This window comes from Callithrix jacchus, chromosome 7, assembly GCF_049354715.1.
Source record: "Callithrix jacchus isolate 240 chromosome 7, calJac240_pri, whole genome shotgun sequence".
NCBI classification, from domain to species: Eukaryota; Metazoa; Chordata; class Mammalia; order Primates; family Cebidae; genus Callithrix; species Callithrix jacchus.
The window spans coordinates 116,700,885-116,710,754 of NC_133508.1; the positions used below are offsets into that span (position 1 = coordinate 116,700,885).

At 38.3% G+C, this 9,870-nt stretch overlaps 1 long non-coding RNA gene across 1 annotated transcript; it reads right to left on the reverse strand.

Annotated features, from left to right (window-relative positions):
* Window positions 1-2,537: 2,537 nt before the first annotated feature.
* On the reverse strand, window positions 2,538-5,225 carry LOC118143252 (uncharacterized). The gene is made up of 3 exons (XR_004727489.3): window positions 5,153-5,225; window positions 3,895-3,994; window positions 2,538-3,787 (listed from the first exon to the last, which is right to left on the reverse strand). It is a non-coding gene; the product is annotated as an uncharacterized LOC118143252 (long non-coding RNA).
* Between the last annotated feature and the right edge of the window lie 4,645 nt (window positions 5,226-9,870).

The following is a 9,870-nucleotide window of genomic DNA, read 5'->3' on the forward strand; positions in this document are numbered from 1 at the left end:
CCTCAAACATTTTTTTTGCACTATAAATATTCAAAATCCAGTCTGGCACAGTGGCTCATGCCTGTAATCCCAGCACTTTGGGAGATCAAGGCAGGTGGATCACCTGAGGTCAGGAGTTCAAGACCAGCCTGATCAACATGGAGACACCCTGTCTCTACTAAAAATACAAAATTAGCTGGGCATGGTGGCACATGCCTGTAATCCTGGCTAGTTGGGAGGCTGAGGAAGGAGAATCACTTGAACCAGGAGGTGGAGGTTGCTGTGAGCTTAGATTGCATCATTGCACTCCAGCTTAGGCAACAAGCGTAAAACTCTTGTCTCAAAAAAAAAAAAAAAATCAAAATCCTCTCTTCTAGAAGTTTAAAAATATAAAGTGAATTAGTATTAACTATTGTCACCCTATAGTACTATAAAGCAGGGGTCCCCGCTCCCAGGATGTGGACCAGGGCCACACAGCAGGAGGTAAGTGACAGATGAGAGAGAATTGTTATTGCCTTACAGGTCAGCAGCGACATTAGAGTCTCATAGGAGCACAAATCTTATTGTAAACTGCACATGCAAGGGGATCGAGGTTGTGCGCTCCTTATGGGAATCTAATGCCTAACAGTTTCATACCCAAACCATCTCCCCAACCCTTACCCATCCTGCCATACAAAAGTTGTCTTCCATAAAACGAGTCCCCTTTACCAAAAAGGTTGAGGATACTGTTATAGAACACTCGAAACTATTAGTCTTATCTGGCTGAAATTTGTAGCTGTTAACAAACTCTTCCCTATTCTTTCCTGCCCCCTACCCTTCCCAGTCTCTAATACCTGCAATTCTACTCTGTTTGGGAAGCAGGAGATCCCCAGTAGTCCTCATTTCCTCCATGGACAACTGCAATTCTACCTAAATGAAACACCATTGCTAATTCCACTGCTCAAGTGTATGGACTCATTATTGTCTACTCTAACTGACAAATGCACATTGTAAAGTGTTTCCCAGCCTCTAGTCTGTTTCTGCTCCAATCTACATAACTCGATGTTGCCAGATAAATAACCTTAACACAAAACTCTGATCATGCACTTTCCTACCCCCAACTGAAAAATCTTCAATGATTCCCCATTGCTAACTGAAAGCATTTCCAACTCCTTTAATTGAATAAAAGCTCTTTAAAGCTCTTGCCAAGCTGTTTTTCCAAACTTACCTCCCACTCTTCCCTTTCTTGTACTCTATGCTATAGCCTGAATGGAGTATTTACATATCCTGTGTATATCTAGCTACATTATTTCCAAACTTGGTGATTTTACTCTACTTTTCCCTTTGTACAATGCCCTTTCCACAATCTCTGCCATCTACATAACTTCCAAATTTCATATGCCAACATCAAGGTGCCACCTCTGAACTGTCCAGGCAGAAATAGCTCGCTTTTCACTTAACGCTCCTAAATGGGCAAGTGGTTATTTCTAACTTAACATTGTAATTTCAGAAAACCATTCTTAGGTTTTCTACTTTATATGAGTCCCCTATCCTATTGCATATAACTTATTATTACTCACAATGTACTTTTTTCTCTACTCATAATTACTTAATATTTCATAATAAAAAGTAAATGATATAGGGATATAAATATATGTGAATACCACTATTGCTAAATCTAAAAAAAGTAATAACACCATACATAAATGTAAAGATGCTGTGAGAAAGAAGGAATTAAAAGGAGAAGAAAGAAGAATTGGACCCTTTGTCCTCAAGCTCTTGCTATGTGATATTACCATGATCACGGCTTTACCTACGGATCTCAGAAAAACTCAGTCAGGTATGAAAAACAAGACACCAAGTGGCTAGAATATAAACCAGGTGACTGCCATAGCCAAGAATTAGACCAATTGCTGTTACCTTCAAAACTGGTTTACTTGCCCAAAACACTGAAAAACTTACTGAGATTCCCCAGACAATGTGGATTAACATATCTAAGGACCAGTTATTTTAATATCTTATTGTTAATAGACAACAATCTTAACAAACTGTGTCTCCAATATTCCAGTACTCAGTGTCTTCCACTATAGTTAATGGACTTATTTTACATTTAAACTACAATAAAATGAAAGTGCTGTTCAGTATTCAATGCAACAAACTTTTTCTTTAACCTGAAAAATGCAATTGTATCTGAAAACAATAGTAGTGGTTCAACAATTATAAATTTTTTCAACAATAGAGTTTAGAGTTATTTTTAGAGTAGACATTAAGTGTCCTGCACCAATCTAAGACACACCTGAGTATTACTGAGCAAACATCTGTGGTGTTTATGGCTTGAATAATGACACTTGATGTTGAAAGTATGTCAGCTCTCTTAACATTATTCATGAGTAGAGTTCTTAATTAACTAGTGGATGCTATGATAATATAGAATGCTTCTTCTTTGAGAATAAAAGTTATACAGTCAGCTTTGGCTATTTCACTGTTGATGAAACTGCGCAGCCAATATGTCACTGTGGGGAGGACAGTACTCTTAAGAAGGAAGTTACCAAATTTGAACTGATTCTCTTTGTGACAAATATTGCGATGGAGCAGATGAGCTAAACTTACAGCTATTCTTGTTTCCCTGTTTCTATTTCAGGTGCTTAAGTGTCCAAGAAGCTGCAGCCCATGCTTGCCCCTGAATCTCTGCTGTGTTTTTCTCTGTTCCTCAGTGGTCTCTAAAATAAAACTAATCTCAGTGCTGGTTATAAGGACGCCTGATATTGAGGTTCAGCAGGGACTGCTAGATGGTTTCCTGTTAAACATTTTCAATAAGCAATACATATGCAGGGTAAAAGTTTAAAAAATAAAAGAAATTTCAGTACATTAAGCTATACAATGAGAGGTGAAAGTCTTTCTCTACCTTCCAAACCTCAGTCCCTTTTGCCTTAGACCGTTTCTCATTAACTGTACTGAGGATTTGATGTTTAGTGTTTTCTACATGTAGTTGTCAACAATGTGCTTTATTGACATGCTTTTAACTGTTAGTTATTCTAAGATGTGCTAAAAATGATAGCCATGAGAAACAGTATCAAGGGGATTCTTGTATATGTTTCACCCAATGGTATTTTAACATTTATTTTTGTGAATTATATCATTTAATTCTTATAAAACACCAAGAGATTATTATCTCCATTTTTAACTATGAGGAGATTGAAATTAAGACATGAAAAATAACTTGCAGGTAGTCACATCAGTAGGATATAAGTTAGAGAAGCCAGGACTCAAATCTGTTTGAATCCACTGAAAGATGTTCTAAAGCATTGCTCTATATGGTATTGCCTTGATGTAGCCTTGAAAATGTAAATTGTAGTGATTCTTGGATTTCCACCAGAAACCTAGCTTCAAATTCATCAACTGAGCTGTTTGACTGTACATTTCCATACAAATTTGCTTTTAGCCCAGCCCCCATTTCTAAGGCTGACAGATTTAGTAAATAAAAAGTCAGTATGGCTGGTTAAGTTTTAATTGCAAATAGAAAACAAAAACTTTTTTAGTCTAAATGTACCCCAACCAAAATAGCAAGAGTGGACATTCACAGGGCTAGTGCCATGCAATATTTGATAGATGGTTATACTAAAAAGTATTCATTGTTCATGTCAAATTAAAATATAACTGGATGTCTGATGTTTTGTCTGATAATCCTACCCAATCAATTTCGTTTGGGTTTCAGAGCTTTGATAGCTAATACATAAGCCAAGAATTGCATTCCCATGAAAGTTACAGTAACCATCATGCCTTGTATTTTATTCACTTTCTGTTTTCCTCAGGTACATTGTTGTGTATTCTGAAGAATACAAAAAACAAAAAACTGTCATTGAAAGACTTGTGTTCTGTTACAAGAACACAATTGTGCAGGGTCAGAGGGATGTCATTTAGTAAAGGATGACTGACCATAATTGATGTCGTCACAGCAGCTGTGGCCTTATGCTCCAATCTGTCTAAGCCCAGCTCTGGACTCCATTTTGGGTTCATAAAACTGCTCACAAAACAGCTAAAAAATAAACATATAGACTATGAATGTATTAATTTATGATGAGAACTACCTGACTACTTGCTCTCTCTAAAAGGCCAATTTTCTGTGTATCTACTCAATCTCATTAGGAGACACATTTTTTTCTTGGTAAAAACATGTGGGAAATAAAGGATTTTTATGACACTTAAAAAAGTGTTATTTTTAATCTTCTGTTTCCAATCTGCAAAATGGGTTTAATAAGTACCAACCTGATGGGGTGGATGTAAGCACTAGAGATAATATATAGATGTATACTGAAATTTATTAATTTATGTATTAATATTTGGTAAAGAAAACAGAAAAATAATTCATAAGATTGATGAACACAGAATCAGAGTGTCAGGAATTGAATAATGTCATTTTGCTACAATCAGTAATTGTAACTCTCTCAAATAACGTGTTATATTTGTTTGAGAAATGTACATTCTCCTTTCTGAATTAGAGTTTCTTTTTACATATTGAGTACTTGAAAGAGCTTTGCCAATGTTAGTGTAACTTCTTTTATCTACTCTTTTCTGTGTTTCAGTTGTTTACAAACACTTCTTTGGATTAAAAAAAAGTAAATATTTTTAAAGGCATAATTATATTAAATCACTTTTAGATCTATTGATTATACTAACAAAATGGAATTAGACTATAAGCCACTCTTTCTCTTTGAGTTTTCATTAATTTATTGACTATTGGTTTCATGACAGTATTAGTCTGTTTTCACACTGCTATAAATAACTGCCTGAGCCTGGGTAATTTCTTTTTTTTTTTTTTTTTTTTTTTTTTTGAGATGGAGTTTCGCTCTCGTTACCCAGGCTGGAGTGCAATGGCGCAATCTCAGCTCACCGCTACCTCCGCCTCCTGGGTTCAGGCAATTCTCCTGCCTCAGCCTCCCGAGTAGCTGGGATTACAGGCACGCGCCACAACGCCCAGCTAATTTTTTGTATTTTTTGTAGAGACGGGGTTTCACCATGTTGACCAGGATGGTCTCGATCTCTTGACCTCGTGATCCACCCACCTCGGCCTCCCAAAGTGCTGGGATTACAGGCGTGAGCCACCGCGCCCGGCCTGAGCCTGGGTAATTTCTAAAGAAAAGAGGTTTAATTGACTCACAGTTCAATATAGGTAGGGAGGCCTCAGGAAACTTACAATCATGGCAGAAGGGGAACCAGACATGTCTTACATGGTGGCAGGTGAGATGAAGCATGTGAAGGAGGAACTGAGGCACTTGCAAAACCATAATTGTGAGAAATCACTCACTATTATGACAACAGCATGAGGGAAACCACACCATCATCCAATCACCTCCCTCCCTCAACATGTGAGGATTAGAGGTCCCTCCCTCCCTTGACACATGAGGATTACAATTTAAGATGAGATTTGGATGGGGACAGACCCTGTCTTTTTTACATTTCAAAGCCAATCTTGCCTTCCCAACAGTCTCCCAATGTCTTAATTCACTCCAACATTAACCTAAAATTTCAAGTCCAAAGTCACATCTGAGACAAGGCAAGTCCCTTCTTCCTATGAGATGTAAAATCAAAAACAAATTGGTTATTTCCAAGATACAATGGGGGTGCAGGCATTGGTTAAACACACACTCATTCCAAATGGAAAAATATAGCCAAAACAAAGAGGCCACAGGTCCCATGAGAGTCCAGTGAAACCCAGTGAGGTATTCATTGAAGCTTAAAATTCCAAAGTGATTACCTTTAACTCCATGTCTCACATCCATGGCATACTGATGCAAGGGGTAGGCTCCCATGGCCTTGGGCAGCTCCCTCAGTAGCCGGCATTGAGTGCCTGTGGCTTTTCCAGGCACATGGTGTAAGCTGTTGGTGGATGTACCATTCTGTGTCCTGGAGGATAGTGGCCTTCTTCTCTTACTCCACTAAACCGTGTCCCAGTAGGGACTCTGTGTGAGGGGTCCAAACCCCACATTTACCTTCTGCACTACATTAGCAGAGGTTCTCCATGAGGGCTCAATCCCTGCAGCAAACCTCTGCCTGGACAGCTCAACGTTTTCATACCACCTCTAAAGTCTAGGCAGAAGTTCCCAAACCTTGATTCTTGACTTCTATATACCTGCAGGTCCAACACCACATGGAAGCTGCCAAGGCTTGGTGCTTGCACCCTCTGAAGCAACACCTGAAACAACAGTCTGAGCTGTACCTTGGCCCCTTTTAGCCCCAGCTGGAGCTGGAGTGACTGGGATGCAGGAAACCAAGTCTTGAGGCTTCACACCACAGTGGGTGCCCTGGGCCAGGCCTATGAGACAATTTTTTTTCTCACGGGGCCTCCAGGCCTGTGATGGAAGGGGATGCCACCAAGGTCTCTGACATGCCCTGGAGACCCATTTTCCCCATTGTCTTGGCTATTAACATTCAGCTCCTTTTTACTTATGCAAATTTGTGCAGTAGGCTTGAATTTTCCCCCAGAAAATTTGGTTTTCTTTTCTATTGCATTATCAGGCTGCAAATTTTTCACACTTTTGTGTTCTGCTTCCATTTTAAACATAAGTTACAATTTCAGATTATCTCTCTCAAGTTCAAAGTTTCACAGATCTCTAGGGCAGAGGCAAAATGCTGCCAGTCTCTTTGTTAAAGCAAGGAAAAGTCACATTTGCTTCAATTCCCAAGAAGTTCCACAACTCCATCTGAGACCACCTCAGCCTGGACTTCATTGTCTACACCACTGTTAGCATTTTGGATGTTGGCACACAGCCAAACCAGAGCACTGACCACCTTCAGGATTATATATTTCCACAGTCCTCAAAGAAAGATGATTGTCACTCTCATATAGTTTCCTGTCCTGAATCTGCTGCTTATTTTTTGTGCAGCTTTTGACAAAGTACTTAGCCTTTCATTACCTCAGGTCCTTCATCTGTAAAATGAGAATAGTAAGAATTCATGGGGTTCTTACTGTGATCTATTCACAGATAATAATAAATTTAGACATAAAACATTTACACAAAACTATCATAGCTTGGAACTACTTAAGACATGTATTTATATTTGAGGCAGAAATAATATTTCTTAGTTCTCTAGGTTATTTTATCATTCTTCTTTTTCTCCAGTGTCAGATGTTGTATCACTGCCCTCACTAGTTGTATCAATTTCCTATGGTTGCTTTAACAAACCATCACCAATATAACAGCTTAAACAACACAAACTTATTATTGTAGAGTTCTTGAGGTTAGAAGTCCAAAAGGGATCTCATTGGACTAAAATTAAGATCTCAGCAGGGCTTTATCCAGTGTCATCAGGCCACCTCCACTCCTTGGCTTGTGGTTTCTATTTTCAAAAGTGAGGATACAAGTATTCAATATTCTCAGGCCATACTTCTGTATGTGTCTTCCTCTTCTCTTCTGCCTTTCTCTTCCATTTGTAAGAATGCTTGTGATTATATTGAGCCTACCCAGATTACTCACTGCAATCTCTCTAAAGACAGCTAACTAACAACCTTAAATTCATTTGCAACCTCGATTTTCCTTTGTCATATAATCTAGCATATTCACAGGACTAGATTATGGACATATTTGGGGATTCCCCAAGTAACGATTCTGCCTTCCAAAACATTCCTTGAAGTTAATTTTGTAGAGTGACACCTCAGTATCTTCTACATAGTTGGTTTATACCAGGTATATGGTATCTCATATCCTTGAACTCCAAGGTATCAATAAATATATCTAAAAATTAGGAGTTCTATTCAGTTCAAATCAGCAATTTATGAAAAAGTCATAATTTATTAGACAAGTATGTATTGAGTGTCTATCCATTACCAAGTTTCTTGCATTGAGTATTGAGGGCACAGAAAAGAATGAATTAATTTAAAGCTTGGCTTTCATGGAAATTAAATTCCACTGGGAGAAGGTAGAAAATAAAAAGAAAACTAAAATGAAGGATACTTTCTAATAATAATAATAATAATAATAATGCTTTCTTAATAATAATAATAATGCTTTCTTAAAATGATACTTGCTGATAATAAATAATAATTTGGCCTGGCACAGTGGCTCACACACTTGTAATTCCAGCACTTTGGGAGGCCAAGGCAGGCGGGTCACAGGGTCAAGAGATTGAGACCATCCTGTCCAGCATGAAATCCCATCTCTACTAAAAATGGAAAAATTAAATGGGTGTGATGGTGTGCACCTGTAGTCCCAGCTACTCAGGAAGCTGAGGCGGGAGAATTGCTTGAACCCAGGAGGTGGAGGTTGCAGTGACCTGAGATCACACCACTGCACTTCAGCCTGGTGACAGAGTGAGAGTCTGTCTCAATAAATATATATAAATAAATAATAATTTCTTTCTGAAGAAAAATAAATAAAATAAAATGTGGAATTGATAATGATCACTGAGAGTACAACTTTATTTTCACTGAAAAAGGAGAATTTAGGGTGAAATCTGAAGGGACATAATGTTGCTGAGATTGAAGAAAAGCATTTTAGGTAAGTTAGACAGTGAGAAGAGAGCAATATTGTTTTGTAATAGAGGCAGAAAGATGGCTGGAGTATCAGAAATAGAAAAAGTAAAGGAAGAGTGGTGAGAAATGATATGGGAGAGTTAAACAGAGGAGAAAGATAAAGGGTCTGCTTTATAGGTCATGATAAAGAATATGAATTTTAGTCTCATTATAATAGAAATGTTCTAAAGCAACAAAACAGATTCATGTTGTAAAAGGCACACTGGGTCTTTTGTGAAGAAAAGATTATAGGAAAATAATGGAATGCTATTTTGCAGGCTAGCTAGGGGTCATAATGGCTTGGGTAGGGTGACAATGATCAGATTTGACATGCATCATGGTGACAGAACAAAGATGCCTTTGAATGTATTGACTGTATGGCAAGAAGAAACCAGAATCTTAAAGAGGTAGGTGGATGTGGGTGCCATTTACCCATTTGTGGAGGCAGGTGTGAGAAGGGTGTGTGAAGCACAAGGAGGGTTAGTGATAAAGAGGGATGATACTTTTCCTGACCCATCGTAGGATCATGATCAATACTCCTGTAACAAAAGACAGGTTGACAAACGGAAAACATAACAAATGTATTTAATTGCAGTTTTATGTCACATGGGAGTCCTCAGAAATGAAAACCCAAAGATCCAGGGGAAACTAATTTTATGCTTAGGTCACATGAAGAATAGACAACTGTGTAAAAATGTGATTAGACAAAAGGGTATCATCTAGTGGAAATTGACAGGGGAAGTCTAGCAAAGCCTTTCTGTTCATATTCTTCTTGGCTTTTCTGCATAGTATTCCTTCCCCCTGGTATAGGACAGGACCTGTCTGAAATTACAGTATTTGTAAAAGAAAGGAGAATAAAGAGGGTGGCCTTTTGACGTTTTATGCCTTGATTTGAGGGAGAAGAGTTTTAGTTTCTATGACCTCCTTGAAGAAGACAAATTCTAGTATCTATGACTTGGTTTGAGGAAGAAAGAGGTGTGGGAGGCAGGAGAACAGAGGAAGGTCAGAGACTTTGCTTCTGAGGCCCTTCCAATATCCTTCAGTTCAAAATACTCGCCATGCCAAGGTGACCTCCTTTAGGGTATTGTGTTCTGAGCCCCAACAGTGTCATGTGGTAGAAACTAAGACAGGCCTCGAATCCTCAAACATATGGGCTCAACCCTAAGAAGTGTAATAATTTGACATCATGGAAAATTCCAAGTCTGTAAAATATCACAAGGGATGGGTGGTTAAAAATTATCTGCCTCAACAATCTCTTTTGCAGAAATGCAGGGAGATTGGGATTAGCTCACAATAGCATTATTTAGAAATAGTAAAGCTAAGACTAGAAATCAAGCAATCCTGGTTCCCAAACTCAGTGGCAATGTCCCCAAACGTTTTCTCTACAGCTGATACTTAAAGTG